Source organism: Oryctolagus cuniculus, chromosome X (genome assembly GCF_051225735.1).
Source record: "Oryctolagus cuniculus isolate XC-2025 breed Fujian yellow rabbit chromosome X, ASM5122573v1, whole genome shotgun sequence".
Classification (NCBI taxonomy): Eukaryota; Metazoa; Chordata; class Mammalia; order Lagomorpha; family Leporidae; genus Oryctolagus; species Oryctolagus cuniculus.
The window spans coordinates 85,654,117-85,670,679 of NC_142888.1; the positions used below are offsets into that span (position 1 = coordinate 85,654,117).

General features: G+C 41.2%; 2 protein-coding genes across 6 annotated transcripts in view; one reads left to right on the forward strand and one right to left on the reverse strand.

The window, feature by feature from the left end:
- The window catches only part of DNAAF6 (dynein axonemal assembly factor 6), a 54,936-nt gene extending 50,850 nt beyond the window's left edge, over positions 1-4,086 (reverse strand). Inside the window, exon 1 of the mRNA XM_008272848.5 lies at positions 3,990-4,086. The gene's annotated coding sequence lies outside the window, so the exon portion shown is untranslated. The remainder of the gene's footprint in view (positions 1-3,989) is intronic.
- Positions 1-16,563, forward strand: part of NUP62CL (nucleoporin 62 C-terminal like) — a 109,054-nt gene that overhangs the window by 27,075 nt on the left and 65,416 nt on the right. For 2 of the 5 annotated variants that reach the window (XM_008272849.5, XM_008272851.5), the window contains exon 1: positions 4,181-4,404. The exons of 2 other annotated variants lie outside the window; for them this stretch is intronic. The gene's annotated coding sequence lies outside the window, so the exon portion shown is untranslated. Of the gene's footprint in view, positions 1-4,178; positions 4,405-16,563 lie in introns of those variants that run through there. One more of the 5 variants, XM_089323956.1, reaches the window with a different exon arrangement.

The following is a 16,563-nucleotide window of genomic DNA, read 5'->3' on the forward strand; positions in this document are numbered from 1 at the left end:
GCCTCATTTAGCAATCCCTGCATTGACATTTTTCCAGGAATACAAAAGTAAACATTATCTCTGTCTGAATTAAATTATGATATACTGGCTAATTTTTTTTAATATTTATTTATTTATCTGAAAGGTGGAGTTACAGAGAGAGAGAGAGAGAGAGGTAGAGACAGAGAGAGATCTTCCATCTGCTGGTTCACTCCCCAGATGGCCACAAAGGCTGGGGTTGGGCCAGGCCAAAGCCAGGAGCCAGGAGCTCCATCTGGGTCTCCCACATGGATGCAGGGGCCTAAGCAATTGGGCCATCTTATGCTGCTTTCCCAGGCATATTAGTAAGGAGTTGGATTGGAAGTGGAGCAGCTGGGATTTGAACTGGCTCCCATATGGGATGCCGGCACTGCAGGCAGTGGCCTAACCTGCTACACCACAGTGCCGGCCCCAAATGGTTTTATTTTTTACATTTTTAAAAAAGGATTTATTCATTTATTTGAAAGTCAGAGTTACACACAGAGAGAAGAGGAGAGGCAGAGAGAGAGAGAGAGAGCGAGAGATCTTCTATCCGATGGTCTACTCCCCAGTTGGCAGCAATGGCTGGAGCTGCGCCAATCCCAAGCCGGGAGCTAGGAGCTTCTTCTGGGTTTCCCACATGGGTGAAGGGGCCAAAGGACTTGGGCCATCTTTTACTGCTTTCCCAGACCATAACAGAGAGCTGGATCGGAAATGGAGCAGCCGGGACTAGAACTGGCCTCCATATGAGATGCTGGCGATTCAGGGCCAGGGCATTAACCTGCTGCACCACAGCACTGGCCCCTATTTTTTACATTTTTTTTTTACAGGCAGAGTGGACAGTGAGAGAGAGAGAGAGAGAGAGAGAGAGAGAGAAAGGTCTTCCTTTTGCCATTGGTTCACCCTCCAATGGCCGCCATGGCCGGCGCGCTGTAGCCGGCGCACCGCGCCTATCCGAAGCCAGGAGCCAGGAGCCAGGAGCCAGGAGCCAGGTGCTTATCCTGGTCTCCCATGCGGGTGCAGGGCCCAAGCACTGGGCCATCCTCCACTGCACTCCCGAGCCACAGCAGAGAGCTGGCCTGGAAGAGGGGCAACCGGGACAGAATCCGGCGCCCCGACTGGGACTAGAACCTAGTGTGCCGTTGCTGCTAGGCGGAGGATTAGCCTAGTGAGCCGCGGCGCTGACTCTCCTATTTTTTACATTTTTGAAAAAGGTTTTCTTCAGAGAAAGGTCTTCCATATGCTGGTTCACTCCCCAAATGGCCGCAATGGTTGGAGCTGGGCTTATCTGAAACCAGGAGCCAGGAGCTTCTCCCAGGTCTCCTACGTGGGTGCAGGGGTCCAATCACTGGGGCCATCTTCTACTGCTTTCCCAGGCCATAGCAGAGAGCTGGTTTGGAAGAGGAGCAGCAGGGACATGAACTGGCACCCATATGGGATGCTGTAGCTGGGTGGAGGATTAGCCTGCTAAGCTACAGCATTGGCCCCTGTTTTTTTTTTTTTTTTTTTTTTTACATTTTTGATAGCTATAGCAATTAATGATTCTGTATTAAAAATCATTCATTTTCAGTGTCTTTACAACACCAAGTGTAGATTATTTTCATTCTGCCATCAAATATGACAACTCACAAATAAATATAGACTTAGAATTTTCATTATAAACTTAAATATATTTAATGGAAGATATTTTTGAAAGTACTTGAGATTTTTCATGAAACAAAATGTCAAGATATGAGCTTGTTCCAATTTACTATTTCCTCTGCTTGTTATTTTAGCCATTTACTCCTAAGGAATCCATCCCAATCCTTTCTGAAAAGTGAGCTTTTCTATGGATAAGCAAATCCTTAGTTTCTCTATAACTTGAATTATCAAAAGCTGTATAGTACAGCATTTCAGACAAACAATACAATTGTGAATCATTTTGTCCTTGTTCCTCTCAGACTCATATTTCATCTCTATCTGAAAAGGAGTTGAGATGCTGAGTTTTCTTTCAGTACTTTGAAATTTTCTCCTCTATATGTTTCTTTTCTTCATTTTTTCAGGAAATAGTCTCTTATGGATCCTTACCACAACAATTCTTAATAAAACAGAAATGATTCCTATTTCTCTGGTCAAACGTAATGAAACTCTGATCAGATGGTCAAACGACACATAACAAGAGGATACTTTAAACTGTTCTTGCAAAATGAATTTAAATGATAAATTTGGGGCCGGCGCTGTGGCACAGTAGGTTAATCCTCCGCCTGTGGTGTCCGCATCTCATATGGGTGCTGGTTCTAGTTCTGGCTGCTCCACTTCCAGTCCAGCTCTCTGCTATGGCCTGGGAAAGCAGTAGAAGGTGGCCCAAGTCCATGGGCCCCTACACCTGTGTGGAAGACCCGGAAGAAGCTCCTGGCTCCTGGCTTCGGATCGGCATAGCTCCGGCTGTTGTGGCCATCTGAAGAGTGAACCAACGGAAGGAAAAACCGTTCTCTCTGTCTCTTCCTCTCACTGTTTGTAACTCTACCTCTCAAATAAAATAAATAAAATCTTTTTAAAAATGATAAATTTATTTTGGTGAAAAAAAGTTGAAATCCCTGGACAGCGCTGTGGTGTATAGGTTAAACATTCACCTGTGGCGCTGGCATCCCACATGGACACAGGTTTGAGTACCAGCTGCTCCAGTTCCTATCCAGCTCCCTGCTATGGCCTAAGAAAGTAGTAAAGGATGGCCCAAGTCCTTGGGCCCCTGTACCCGCGTGGGAGACCCGGAAGAAGCTCCTGACTCCCAGCTTTGGATTGCCCCCGCTCTGGCCATTTTGACTATTTGGGGAGTGAACCAGCAGGTACTTGGGTCACTGCACCCATGTGGGACACCTGGAAGAAGTTCCTGGCTCCTGGCTTCAGACTGGCCCAGTTCCTGCCGTTGTGACCATTTGAAGAATGAACGAGCAAATGGAAGCTGGATAGTAAGTAGAACATCTGGGACTTGAACCAACATCCATTTGGGATGTCGGCGCTGCAGGTGGCGGCTTTACCCGCTATGCCACAGCACCGGCCCAGAACATAGAATATTTTTAAGTATCCTCATATTTATCCTCGCAATCAACCTTTGGTGAGTAGAAACTTTTTTTTTTTAAATAAATTGTCTTATTTTAAAACAATTTATGGTTTAACACCTAATACTTGTACATTTTTATGTTCTATAGTACAATATTTCAATACACACACACAGCATAAACTGGTCAAATCAGACAGCTAGCATATCAATTTCCTTATCTTTTCTGTTCAAAACCTCCCAGGTCCTCTTTAGAACACTGTTGTGAATTATGGTCATCGCACTTGGCTGTTCAATGCAAAAACTTGTTAGGTCTGCGTTTTAGTACTCATTATACAACCTCCTTCTATCTCTTCTTGCCCTCCTCTGGCTGGTAGGTTTGGCAGGTCCGAGTAGTCTTTGTACACTATGCTCTGGCCTACTATGCGCAGCTCTGCTTCCCATCCCCCAGCAGAAATAATGAAGTCCGTTAGAACCTTCACGCCACAGCGGGACATTTTTTGCACATGGGACATTTTTCATAAGGGGAGGGCAACAGTCCTTTTTTTTTTCCGTCTGAACAGTGCTACTACACCCCACCCCACCCCAAAATATATCCTAACCAAGGTATGCTGATCCAGGATACAACTACATGGTGAGACAGGAGGGATAGTGACTGCTCCAACTTGGAACACCCAAATCTACTAAAAGGAACCATAGTTTACAGTCGTATCCAACCCTTGTACACCGCAACTGCCCCATTTTCCTCTCACTTCTCGAAGAGACCGGATTTTGTTAAATAAGCGGCGTCCAGCTTCTAGTGTTTAAGGCAGAGGGATTTTAGAAAAAACGGTCTCTTCTATCTTTGTGTTAACTTGTGGCTCTCAGAGTTGTATCTAGAGTTTTCCCAGGTTCTCTACTAGCCACGGCATCTGAGGACCCTGTTTTTCCCCTCCTGTGGTTCGAGCCTCCTCACCTCCGTCAGTTTTTCAGTCGCCGGCGAGGCTCCGAAAATAGACTGAGGAGAACCAGAAGAGCGCCGCGTCTCTCTGTTGCCTGGGCAACAACTTTTTTCTCCCGGCCCACCCCACCCACCTCCTGGGTTCCCGCTTGACTTTGCTAGCCAATCACAGAAGAGTCTCTTTTGCGGCAACAGCAGATTCCACCAATCAGAGCGCGTCCCGGTCGGGGTCAGTGTCCGCCCTTTCTAGTGAACTAGGTCGACCCCATTTCATCCTCTGTGGAGGTTCGCTTCTTTCCGACGGTGTCCTGTTTTCTGAAGAGACCGGTTCTTTCCGGCTGGAGGCCCGACCCTCTGGCAGTTAGGCGGTCTCAGAGGCCTGCCGCTTTACTTTGGGCCGGGACAGAAAGCGGCGGCGGCTGCCACCAAGGTAACTTTGCAGGGGTTTCGCTTGCCCTGGTCGTCTGAGGGCTTCCCTCTCCATTACGCTTTTTCCACTCGTGAATTCCATATCTGAGGAGTCTATCTCTAGCGGATCTGGAGCGCTGGGGGCTGAAGAGTAGAGGCGGTGGGCCAGGGTTTTAGGATTTGCTACCGAGCTGTAGGGGCTCCCCACGCCCCCTTTTCCCCTTCACCACCCTGCCTCACCCGTAACACGGACACGAGCTGTCCTTCCATCTTGGCTCAGCCTGTGTGCCTGTGTATGTGGGGGTGGGGGATGCATCACGCTTTTGATTCTTTGCTGTGTGCAAGCCTTCCCGCTGGAGCCCCTCCCCCGCCGTGGGGCAGCCTCGCGAGGCCCGTGTGGGACGTGGGTTGGAGCTCTGCGTGACTCCCACCTCTGGTGAAATCGTGGGGCCAGATGTCCTGCCTTTCCTGCCTCGGAGTGCAGAAAGGCAGGCACACCGAATCGCTCCTCACAGACTGCGGGGCCGGGCGTCAGCACCTAGGGCTTGAATTGTGACTCTACTTTACAGTGAGTTACATGGTTTGGTTTTAAACCCTTTTTTGAAAAAAAGATTTATTTATTTACTTGGAAGGCCGAGTTACAGACAGAGAGAGATGTTCCATCAGTTGGTTCACTCCCCCAGAGTGAAGCCAGGAGCTTCTTCATCCGGGTCTCCCAAGTACTTGCGCCCATTCTCTGCTGCCTTCCCAGGCACATTAGCAGGGAGCTGGGTCAGGAGTGGGACACCCGGAAGTCTAACTGGTGCCCATATGGGATGCTGGCCTCTCAGACAGAATCATAACCCCCAATGCTGCAGCGCTGGCCCCTATGGTTTTTACATAAAAGGGGATGGAGGGATGGCGTAATAAATATTTGGAATATTGAAACTGGTTATACACACTGATTTGGATTATTTGTTATCAATCGTTGGGCGGCACATTACTGTGTGAGTGTTGTAAGAAGAGATAGGATGGCCTCAATGACGAATATCTTTCAGGTAGCCAGGGACTGGAATTAGATTATAAATGAGCTAAACTGCTTCCCTTTTTTTCTGCTACTATGCTTTTCTTAACTTTCACTCCATCTGGCAAAGGACATGGTGAAGTTTCAGTAGTTTGTCCAGTCTGTGTGATATCCGTGGGGAACAAGAAACTGGGGATAGAATATTTAAGTTACTGGCTTTTTGGGTAAATTATCTTGACCATAATTCTCCTTATTACTTTGGATAATTAGAGTTTAGATGGCTTGAATTTTGATTCTCTAGGTAATCGTGAAAAGTGGAATTAAAAAATAAGGTGCAAAAAAATTGAAATCATGCACAGGAGGGGTATTCAAAATGTTCATGGATAATTCATATTATGAAAAAACATGCATGGATTTAAAAATTTGTTTGCCCCCAAATACACTTTTTTTTTTTTAATGAGAGAGAGGGGAGTTAGAGAAATACTGAACCGTCTGCTTCTTCACTTTCCAAATGCCTGTAATGGCCAGAATGTGGCCTAACTGCAGATGGGAGCTGGGAACTCAATCCAGGTCTCTCACCTAAGGTGGCAGGAACCCAACTACTTGAGTCATCACCTGCTACCTCCCAGGGTTCACACTGTCAGGAAGTTGGGATTGGGACTTGGAGCCTGGACTCAGACCCAAGTACTCCATTATAGAACACTGATGCCTTAACCAGAATCTTAACTGCTAGGCCAGATGCCCACCATACATTTATATTTTCATTCCATTTCCATGAACTTTTTGAAGATCCCCTATATATGTTATGTTGTTGCCTTGCTAAGCTCTTTTGTTTTTTATTCTGCCTTATTGTGTTATTCTAGATCTGCAATGTCCAGCCAGTGTTTTTCAGACCTTTTAGCTGTTAGTTATGCTAAGAAATAAGTTTTAGATTGTGACCCAGTACACATATACACAATATACACATATAACTGACAAATGTTTTGCAGAAATAGTACTTACTGCATTTAATGTGCTCTGTTACTTTTCATTATGTATTTTTAAAATGTAGACTACACCCCAATAATAAATTAGCATTTGCAGTTTGCAAGACAGTGACCTTAGAACTTTGATTTTCAAATTTGTGTGTATACTTAGAGAATTTATTAAAAATGTGATTGCATTGGCTTACTCCAGAAATTGTCCCTGTGGGTATGTGGTGGACTTGGGAAGGTATGTGATATAGCATATATAAAATACTAGGTACAGTTCAAGATGCACAGGTGTTCAGTAAATCTTAGTTTTCTTCTTGTGGAACAAATATATCTTTAGGGATATATTCACATTTTCAAGGTTTGACCTGCCCTTGGCAAGGTGGTCTAATGCTAAACACTTTTTAGGGTTAAGGAAATAGTGAGGTAGACATGGGTACAGGATCTGAGATGAGTCTTTAAGCACTTGGTTTCTTTTTTTTTTTTTAACGATTTATTTCATTTATTTGACAGAGTTACAGAGAGAGGTAGACAGAGAGAGAGGGAGAGAGATCTTCCATCCACTAGTTCACTCCCCAAATGGCCCATAACAGCTGGAGTTGAGCCAATCCAAAGCCAGGAGCCAGGAGCCTCCTCCAGGTCTCCCACGTGGGTGCAGGGCCCAAGGATTTGGGCCATTTCTACTGCTTTCCCAAGCCGTAGCAGAGAGCTGGACTGGAAGTGGAGCAGCCAGGACTCGAACCTGTGCCCATATGGGATGCTAGTACTTCAGCCTGGGCCTTTAACCCACTGTACCACAGTGCCGGCTCCTAAGCACTTGGTTTCATGGAGGTTTTTTTTTTAAATATAAAAACTTGGAGGTTGAGGAGAGTAAGGATTTGAAAGATTCAGTAATTTTTCAGAGTCATACTGTCTAAGTAGATCTCAGAATAGAACTCATTTAAGTCTAATATTTTTGTTTATTCTTCCTTGACAGCAGGTGGAATCTAGAGGCAGAAATTGAAACAGGAAAAGAACTTCCCTGACTTGCCTATCCCAACTGAATTTGACTTTTTGGAATTTGAGTTTGGTTTTAAAGTAATAAACTTTTAGAGACCTAAAAGATAAAAAAAAAAAACCTAAATGTTTCTGTGCATTTATAGCTATAAAAAGGGTATAGTTTAGCTAATTCTTTTATAATGTATAGAGTAGCTGCTTTAAATACTGGTTAATTTATTTAAACCAGCATTGAAAGGAATTAAAGATGACAAATTTCACTCAATTCCACTACCATAATAGTTCTGTTCTCCTTCTGTATTTGTCTATATGTATTCATACCCTTACATGAATGTGATCTGTATATATTTTTGTTGTTTTTATTTGATATCATTATTCTCTACCTCTCTCTGTAACTCTGTCTTTCAAATAAATGAATTAAATATTAAAAAAATAAAAACATATGAATTGGGCCAGCCCATAAATAAATAAATCTTTAAAAAATATATATGAATCATGGAGTCTGGTGTTGTGGTATAGCAGGTAAAGCCGCCACCTGTGACACCAACATCCCACATGGGTGGTAGTTCGTGTTCCAACTGTTCCACTTCCAATCCAGCTCCCTGCTAATGTCCTGGGAAAGGTAATGGAAGATGACCCACATGTTTGGGCCTCTGCCACCCATGTGGGAGACCCAGATGGAGCTTCTGGCTCCTGGCTTTGTTCTGGCTCAGTCCTTGCTGTTGCTGCCACTTGGGGAGTGAACCAGCAAATAGAAGACCTCTATCTCTCTCTTGTCTTTCTCTCTCTTTCTTTGTAACTCTGATTTTCAAATAAATAAATCATATATATTTTCAAATAATAAATCATATATATATACATGAATCATGGCAGGTTGAAGCAGATTGAAGTACTTTAGTGACACACTGACTAGCTTTCTTTATAAAGATCTTTTTCAAAGGGTATATGAGTGGGAATTAATTTGTAATTAAAAAATTTTTATAAAGGAGCCAATTAAGTTGACTTGAATAATAAAAGCTGTAATTGACCTGTATCAGTACATCTCACTCTTTGGCATATACATAGTCTTATTTTCTGTCATTTTAAAACACTCAGTAGTCCTTTTTAAAATTATGAAATATTTCAAACAGAAAAGTACAGACTATTATATACAATATCCCAGAACCCACCACATATTTAATAATTGTTAAAACTTTGGCACATTTTCTTAGATACTGCTTTAAAAGAACTGAAGCATAGTTACTTCTTTGTACCCCTCCACAGTTTCTTTTCCTTTTCATCCCTGAAGTATTTGCTTTTCCAAATTTATACATATACACACACACACACACACACACACTCCCATCTGTGTCTGCAATTACACTGAAATGTGGCAATAACTTTTACATCAATGATATAGTGTACTTAACTCTTCTGCAGATTGATTTAGTCAACAGTGCCTTTGAGATTTTTAAATGTAAGGTTTTATTGTTGCGTAGTATTCTGTTGTGTGACTATAGCACTTTTAAAAATCTCCATTCTCCTATTGTTGCTGTACATTTGGGATATTTCAAGTATTTAGATATTCAGGTAAATCATACAAATATTGTATGATTCCATTTAATTGGATTACCTAGAATAAGGAAATTCATGGAGACTGTATAAGTTAGGGGTTACCCAGAATGGGGATTTAGTAGTCAATGATTACACCATAAAGAAATATTATGTTTGAGGAGATTTACCCCGATTGGAATTACATAATGTATACATGTATTGAAACATCACATAGTAGTACCCCATAAAAATTTTATATGTCTGGTTAAAAAAGTTTTAAATAAAAATAGTTTTTTTAAAAAGAAAATAGTAGTGGGTTTTCTTTTGGGATAATTGAAAAGCTTTGTATATAGGTAGTGGTGATGTTTGAGCAACATTGTGAATGTGCTTAGTGCCAATGAAGTGTAAACTTACAAGTGGCTAAAATGGTTTTATGTCATGTATATTTTATAAGAAAATACAACCAAGAATTATGCTTGTTTTTCAAAAGTGTATGCTTGATTGCCTTATTCTTTGTGGAGTGAGACTGTGAAACAAGTGAAGATTTATTCAAAAAAATAAACTTTAATTGTATTAACCAGATCTATTTTTCCTCCCAAAATGATAGTTTTTGAGATCTTTAAATGACAACTTTTATTATTCACATGCTTATGAAAGGTATTTTATGAATACCATGCTTCAGAATTCTCCAGTGTCTTTCTATATTTTGCTCTACAAAGTTTTGGAGAAGAATCTTCTAAATATGGGTATACTTTTGAGGTTGTTTTTTGCATTTGTGATCACTTGTCCTTTGTTTCCTTGACTAGCTTTCTCAAGTGTTCTACTCTTCTCCCTTTCTCCCCACCCCACCCCCAACCGTCAATACTCCCTGTTCTTCATTGCACCCTGCCTTCTTTTAAGACCCATCCCTCCCACCCTGTTTCCACAGCCATGGATCTTACTGAGTCTCTGTGTTCCCCATGCCCCTCCTTCCTTGAAAACCACCACCACCACCCCTTCTACAAACATAGCTTAGGTGCTTTTTAGCTCTCCAGAATTCATTCTCTCTCTCTCTGTCATATTGAATTTCTTAAAAAATTAAATTTCATTTATTTCAAAAGCAGAGAGACATTCAGAGATAGACAGAGATATAGAGAGATCTCCTATCCTTTGGTTCACTCACCAAATACTTGCAACAATATTCTAACAGCTGGGGTTGGGCTGGACCCAAGCCAGGAGTCCAGAACTCAAGCCAGGTCTCCACATGGGTAGCAGGGACCCAAGTACTTGAGTCATCACCCAGGATGTATATTAGCAGGAAGCTGAAGTCACAAGCAGTGATGGGTCACAAACCTAGGCACCTAGTGTGGGAATTTGGTCATCCTAGGAAACTGTTTAAGAGCTGTGTCAAATGCTATCCTAAGGTTCTCCCTCTCTTTTTTTCTCTTTTAAAACAGATTTCATGTATTTCCTGGGAAGAGTTCTCCTCTCTTTCTCCCTCAACCCCTCTCCTTCCTTCCTTTCTTTCCTTTAATTCTTGCAAAGACATAATTTCATTCCCCTTTGCTGCCTCCCAGGGTGTGTGCATTAGCAGGAAGCTGGAGTCACAGGCAGTGATGGGTCACAAACCTAAGCATCCAAGTATGGGATGTAGCTATCCTAAGAGATGGATTAACTGCTATGCCAAATGCCACCCCAATATTCTCCCTCTTTTGAGGCCTTCTTCCATCCTCCTCCTTGGTCTCAATTTTTGTCTGTCCTTTTCCAATTTTGTTATTGTGAAGTCATTCACTGAAAATGAGATCTGCTTCATGGCAATTTATATTCTTCTAAAATATCACACTTCTAATATTTGGAGAAGTCCTAATTTTGTGATTTAAAAAAATTCATTTTCTCGTTCTTAAAATTAGATTCTGATTTGTTGGCTTTGAGATTTTATAGTATGAAGGGGGAAAAGGACTTTGTGTGAAAGATCATCATTAAATTTTACTACTTAAGATAATAAGAACTTAAAGCCAATGCACCATTTTCAGAAGCCGTATATTTTGTTTTGGCATGAAATAAAATTATCACCATTAGACATCTGATCCTTCCTTGTTTTCTCCAAAATGCCTGTGTTAATTTTATCCTTCTTCATCCATTTCTCTCTGGGGACTCAAAAATTTAGAATAAAAACAGTAGTAACTCAGTTTCTACTTCCTGAGTTGGCAACTAACTATCAGTGTAACTAAAATCCTTACTGTGCTTTGAGATTTAGATTTTTCTACTTTCATCTTCAGTACTTTTTTGAGAAGGCTTTATGTCTATGTGGGACAAGGGATTTCTTGTGAGCTTGGACTTTTCGTATGGTTCTCTGCCTCTCCAATTAACAATATATTGAAGAATCATATGTATTGTCAGAAATTGCTATTTATAAGAATGTTTTTAAAACATGACTAATCACATTGCATCAGTTTTCAGGCCAGCTCACTTAGTCATGATGTTCTTAAGAAGGTGGGGTGCATTGGTGGAACTTGATGGTTGTCAAGTAATAGGCAATTTAGAGGAAATGTTGCCACAAAGGAAGAATAGTTTATTTGCTTCCAAGAAAGTAGGAACAATTTTTAATAATTATGTGGCTGAGCTTATATGTTAGTCACTTTTTGACAGTCATTTCTCAAAGTAATGTGGGGTAATAGTAGTGTGAATGACCCCCCAAATTCATTTATACTTTATGAGACAGTGGTCCCCAAACATTTATGCTGAAATGGCTCATAGTAGGTACCCAGGCTTGAACTCATCTTATTTCTGCCTTTTGAAACATGGCAGATTTATTTTTCTAATGATGTGCTGCTTAAGCTAATATTAAAATAGCAGTATTATGTCCAGTTCCTTTACTTTCTAGTTGTTTTACCTTGGGAAAGTTATTTAGCGTCTCAGAGCCACAGTTTCCTCAGCTATAGATTGGAAATCGGAATACATCTTTTATTTGTTATTAGGTGATTACAGATGAGGGATTTCAGATTTAATAAGTGTTTCTCTCTCTTTCCTCCTTTGTATTACACAAGAGATTCAAGAACTTGAGTGGTGAAGTGGTGTGTCTTGAAATGACTTACCATCATTTATTGATTTCTAGTTAAGGTTTCCTATCCCCAGACCATTTTCAGGATCAGTAGGTGGTGGTAGGCAGTATACAGAGCAGATAATTTGAATGCTGATAAATGATCTAGTGGCATAGTACTTTTTTTGAATTGTAATTTGAAATCCAATTTATGTTCACTCTCTGGGCCAGCTGAAAATGCTACATTATTATCCTTGATTTGCTGAACCATTATTGACGGTGAGGATAACCCCAGAATTATACTGGAAAGCTTTCTCATAGCTCCATACATTAAATTAAATTAGACAAAGGATTATATGAGGAGATTTACATTGTGAACTTATTTTTAAAATTACTTATTTATTTTAAAGGCAGAGAGACAGTGATAGCACTCTCATCAGCTGGTTCATTCTTCAAATGCTTGCAATGGCTAGGGCTGGAGCTAGGAGCTGGGAATACATATTAATCCAAGTATCCCACTTGGGAGGCAGGAACCCGATTACTTGAGCTGTTATTGCTACTTCCTGGGGTCTGCATTAGCAGGAAGCTTGAGTCAGGAGCCAGAACCAGGAGTTGAGCCCAGACACTCTGATATGGGACATGAACATCTTAACTGCTAGGCTAAATGTCCACTCTTAAACTTATTTTTTAAAAGATATTTTAGTTACTCGCTTAATGAAACCACCAGAATTTTAGAAGTAGAGAAACTGAGGCTCCAATGCATTTAAGTGACCAGAACAATCTTATAGGGCAGCAGCACTCACTGAATTGTTTTTCTTCCTCTCCAGCCACTTAGATAACTCAGTAAACTCATTTAAGATTGGATTAGCAGGCAGAGAACATTTGCCCTATTGCAGTAGCACTTTTTTGTTAAAGATTTATTTATTTGAAAGGCAGAGTGAGAGAGAGAGAGAGAGAAAGAGAGAGAGAGAGATTGATTCCATCCACTTGTTCACTCTCCAAATGGCTGCATCAACCATGGCTGGGCCAGGCTCGATCCAGGAGCCAGGAGCTTCATCTGGGTCTCCCACGTGGGTGCAGGGGCCCAAGCAGTTGGGCCATCTTCTGTTGCTTTGGAAGTGGGGCAGCCAAGAGGCAAACCAGCATCCATATGGGATGCTGGCACTGCAGGTGGCACTTACCCGCTACACCACAGCCTGGCCCATCTAGTAGCTTGTTCAAGTGAGCTATCATGATTTCTTTTGGCCTACCAGGTTTTCTACAGAAGCCCCTTACCATCTAGTACTTGGCATTTCTTTCTTCGAGTAAGTTTGCTTACATTGAGTCACCCAAGACAGAACTGTAAGCTGGGCTCAACAAAGCTGTACTTTTATGAACTTTAGTTTCCTATGGTTGGGCTGTGTGGATAAGAGGAATAGAGGATGGCTGAGTAACACAAGGCCCACAGATATGGAGTATGCCCTTGTTTTCCATTTTTTAAAATATAGCAGTGATATACACAGGAAAGCTAAAATGGGCCAAGGCTGTGTTTATTAAAAAAAGAAAATATGGACAACTTCAGGCTTTATTAGGAAAAGCACTAATTTAAGTCTGGATGTTAAAAGAATTTGAGAGAACTCATGCAACACTAATATAATTAGAATATATAACTTTCAAGTCTGGGGGAAAATTAAGGAAATAAAGTCAATTTCATCAATCTAAACAAACCAAAAAAAAAAGAGATAAAACATACATAGAACTTGAAGAAATACAAAGAAGGATGAAAAATATGTTCAGTTGTGGGGCATATGTTCATTGTGGCATAGTGGGTAAAGCCATGGTCTGTGATGCCAGCATTTCATATGGGTGCTGATTTGTGTCCCGGCTGCTCCACTTCTGAACAAGCTCCCTGCTAATGGTCTGCAAAAAGTAGCAGAAGATGGCCCAAGTGCTTTGGCCCCTGACACCCACATGAGAGACCTGGGTGAAGCTCCTGGCTCCTGGCTTCAGTCTGGCCCAATCCTGGCTGTTGTGGCTATTTGGGGAATGAACCAGAGGATGGAAGATCTCTCTCTCCCTCTTCTTTCCCTCCCCACACCCCGTCTCTGTAACTCTTTCAAATAAATAATCATTTTTAAAAAGTTCAGTTGTATGACTAGTCACAATACATATAAATAACACTCACTCATTAAGAGATTGTCAGAGGGGCCAGCAATGTGGCATAGCAGGTAAAGCCGCTGTCTGCAGTGCTGGCATCCCATATGGGTGCCGGTTTGAGTCCTGGCTGCTCTACTTCCCATCCAGCTCTCTACTATGACCTGGGAAAGCAGTAGAAGATGGCCCATGTCCTTGAGCCCCTGCATCTATGTGGGAGACCCAGAAGAAGCTCCTAGCTCCTGGCTTTGGATTGGCGCAACTCCGGCTGTTGCGGCCATCTGGGGAGTGAATCAGTGGATGGAACACCTCTCTCTCTCTCTCTCTCTCTGTCTGTCTTTAAAGAGAGACTGTCTGATTGGAGGGTTTTTTTTTTAGCTGTTTTTAAAAACCATACTTAATCAATACTCTTCAGTTAGATTGTCTATTATCAAAAAGATAAAAGATAACAAGTGATGGCACAGATGTAGAGAAAAGGGAACCCCTGTACATGGTTGGTGGGAATGTAAATACAACCATTGTGAAAAAAAGGTATGAAGAATCCTCAAGAATCCTCAAAAAACTAAAAATAAAACAACCATATGATTCAGCTATCCCACTCCTGGGTATATATCCAAGGGAAATGAAATCAGCCTGTCAAAGAAACATCTGAACTCTTACGTTTACTGCAGTCCTATTCACAATAGCCAAGAAATGGAAACTACTTAAGTGTCTATGCACTGATGAATAGATAAAGAAAATGTGAAACATATACACAATGGAATACTATTCATGAAGAAGTATGAAATCTTGCCATTTGCAACAGCATGGATGGAAGAGGAGGTCATTATGTTAAGTGAAATAAGCCAAGCACAGAAAGACAAGTACCACATGATCTAACACGTGTATGGAGTCTAAGAAAGTTAATAGAAGCAGAGAGTAGAAATGGTGATTACCAGAGGTTGCGAAGACTAGGGATAGAGAAATATTGATTAAAGGGTACTAAGTTATGGTTAGACAGGTTTAAAAAGCTCTTGTGTTCTATTGCCCAGTAGGGTGACTATAGATAATAATAAGATACTGAATATTTCTCTACAATAAGGGTTTTTAATGTTTTCACCATAAAGAAATTCTCAGTGTATGAGAATATGATATCTTTACTCTGATTGGACATTATATATAGCATATGCATGTATTGAAACATCACATAGTACCCCACAAATGTGTACAATTTTTGTTAGTTAAAGAAATACCAGTGGCATTGTGGCACCATAGGTTAAGCTGTCTCTTGCAATGCCAGCATACGATATCTGAGTGCCAGTTCGAGTTTTGGCTATTCCACTTACAATCCAGATTTCTGCTAATGCGCCTTGGAAGACAGCAGATGAGGGCCCGAGTATGTAGGTCCCTTACACTTACATGGAAGACCTGCATAGCATTCTGGCTCCTGACTTTGGGCTGGCCCCTGGCTGTTTCAGCCATTTGGGGAGTGAACCTGCAGATGGAAGACATCTCTCTCTTTCTCTCCCTCCCTCTCTCTCTTCTTCTTCCTCTTCCTCTGCCTTTTGAATAAATCAGTTTTTTAAAAAAAGAAAAAATATTTTAAAAGGAAAAACAGATGGAAGAGGAAAAAGCACATTTAAAATGACATAGAACGGTTGAAAAATGGATGAGAAAAATTGCACTAGGCAAATATCAACCAAAAGAAAAATGGTAAGGGAACATCAATGTTACATAAGATATTTTAGTAATAAGCAGGCACTTCACACTGATGGTAGGAAGAAAATCTATGATGAGACTTTTGGCCTGCGCCGCAGCTCACTAAGATAATCCTCTGTCTGTGGCTCTGGCACACCGGGTTCTATTCCCGGTTGGGGCACCGGTTCTGTCCCGGTTGCTCCTCTTCCAGTCCAGCTCTCTGCTGTGGCCCGGGAAGGCAATGGAGGATGGCCCAAGTCCTTGGTCCCTGCACCCACATGGGAGACCAGGACGAAGCACCTGGCTCCTGGCTTCAGATTGGCACAGCGCGCTGGCCGTAGTGGCCATTTTGGGGGGGTGAACCAACAGAAGGAAGACCTTTCTTTCTGTCTCTCTCTCTCACTGTCTAACTCTGCCTGTCAAAAAAAAAAAAAAAAAAAAAAAAGAGAGACTTTTAACCATGAACTGTATAAGTTCTTAACAACACAGTCTTGACAGATATAAAATAAAAAACAATGGAATTATAAAAAATTGACAATCCATAATAATTAGGAGGCTTTTTAACACCTTGGTCGAACTGGTTTGGCAAAACAGATTTTATTTAAAAAGTTAATAATATGAAAGATTTAAAGTCTAAGTGAAATGGACAGAGAAGTAGCTTTAATTTCAAATTTTTAGTGATTAAAATGCATTTTTACAACAAAAATTGTTTTGAGGTTTTTCCCAAAAAATCTAAAAGGAATAAAAAAATTTAAATGTTCAAGCTACATTTAGTAAGAATATTCTTAAATTATTTGAAAAAGAATAGAATATCTATTAATATAAGGGCATGGGGAAAAAATCCAACTT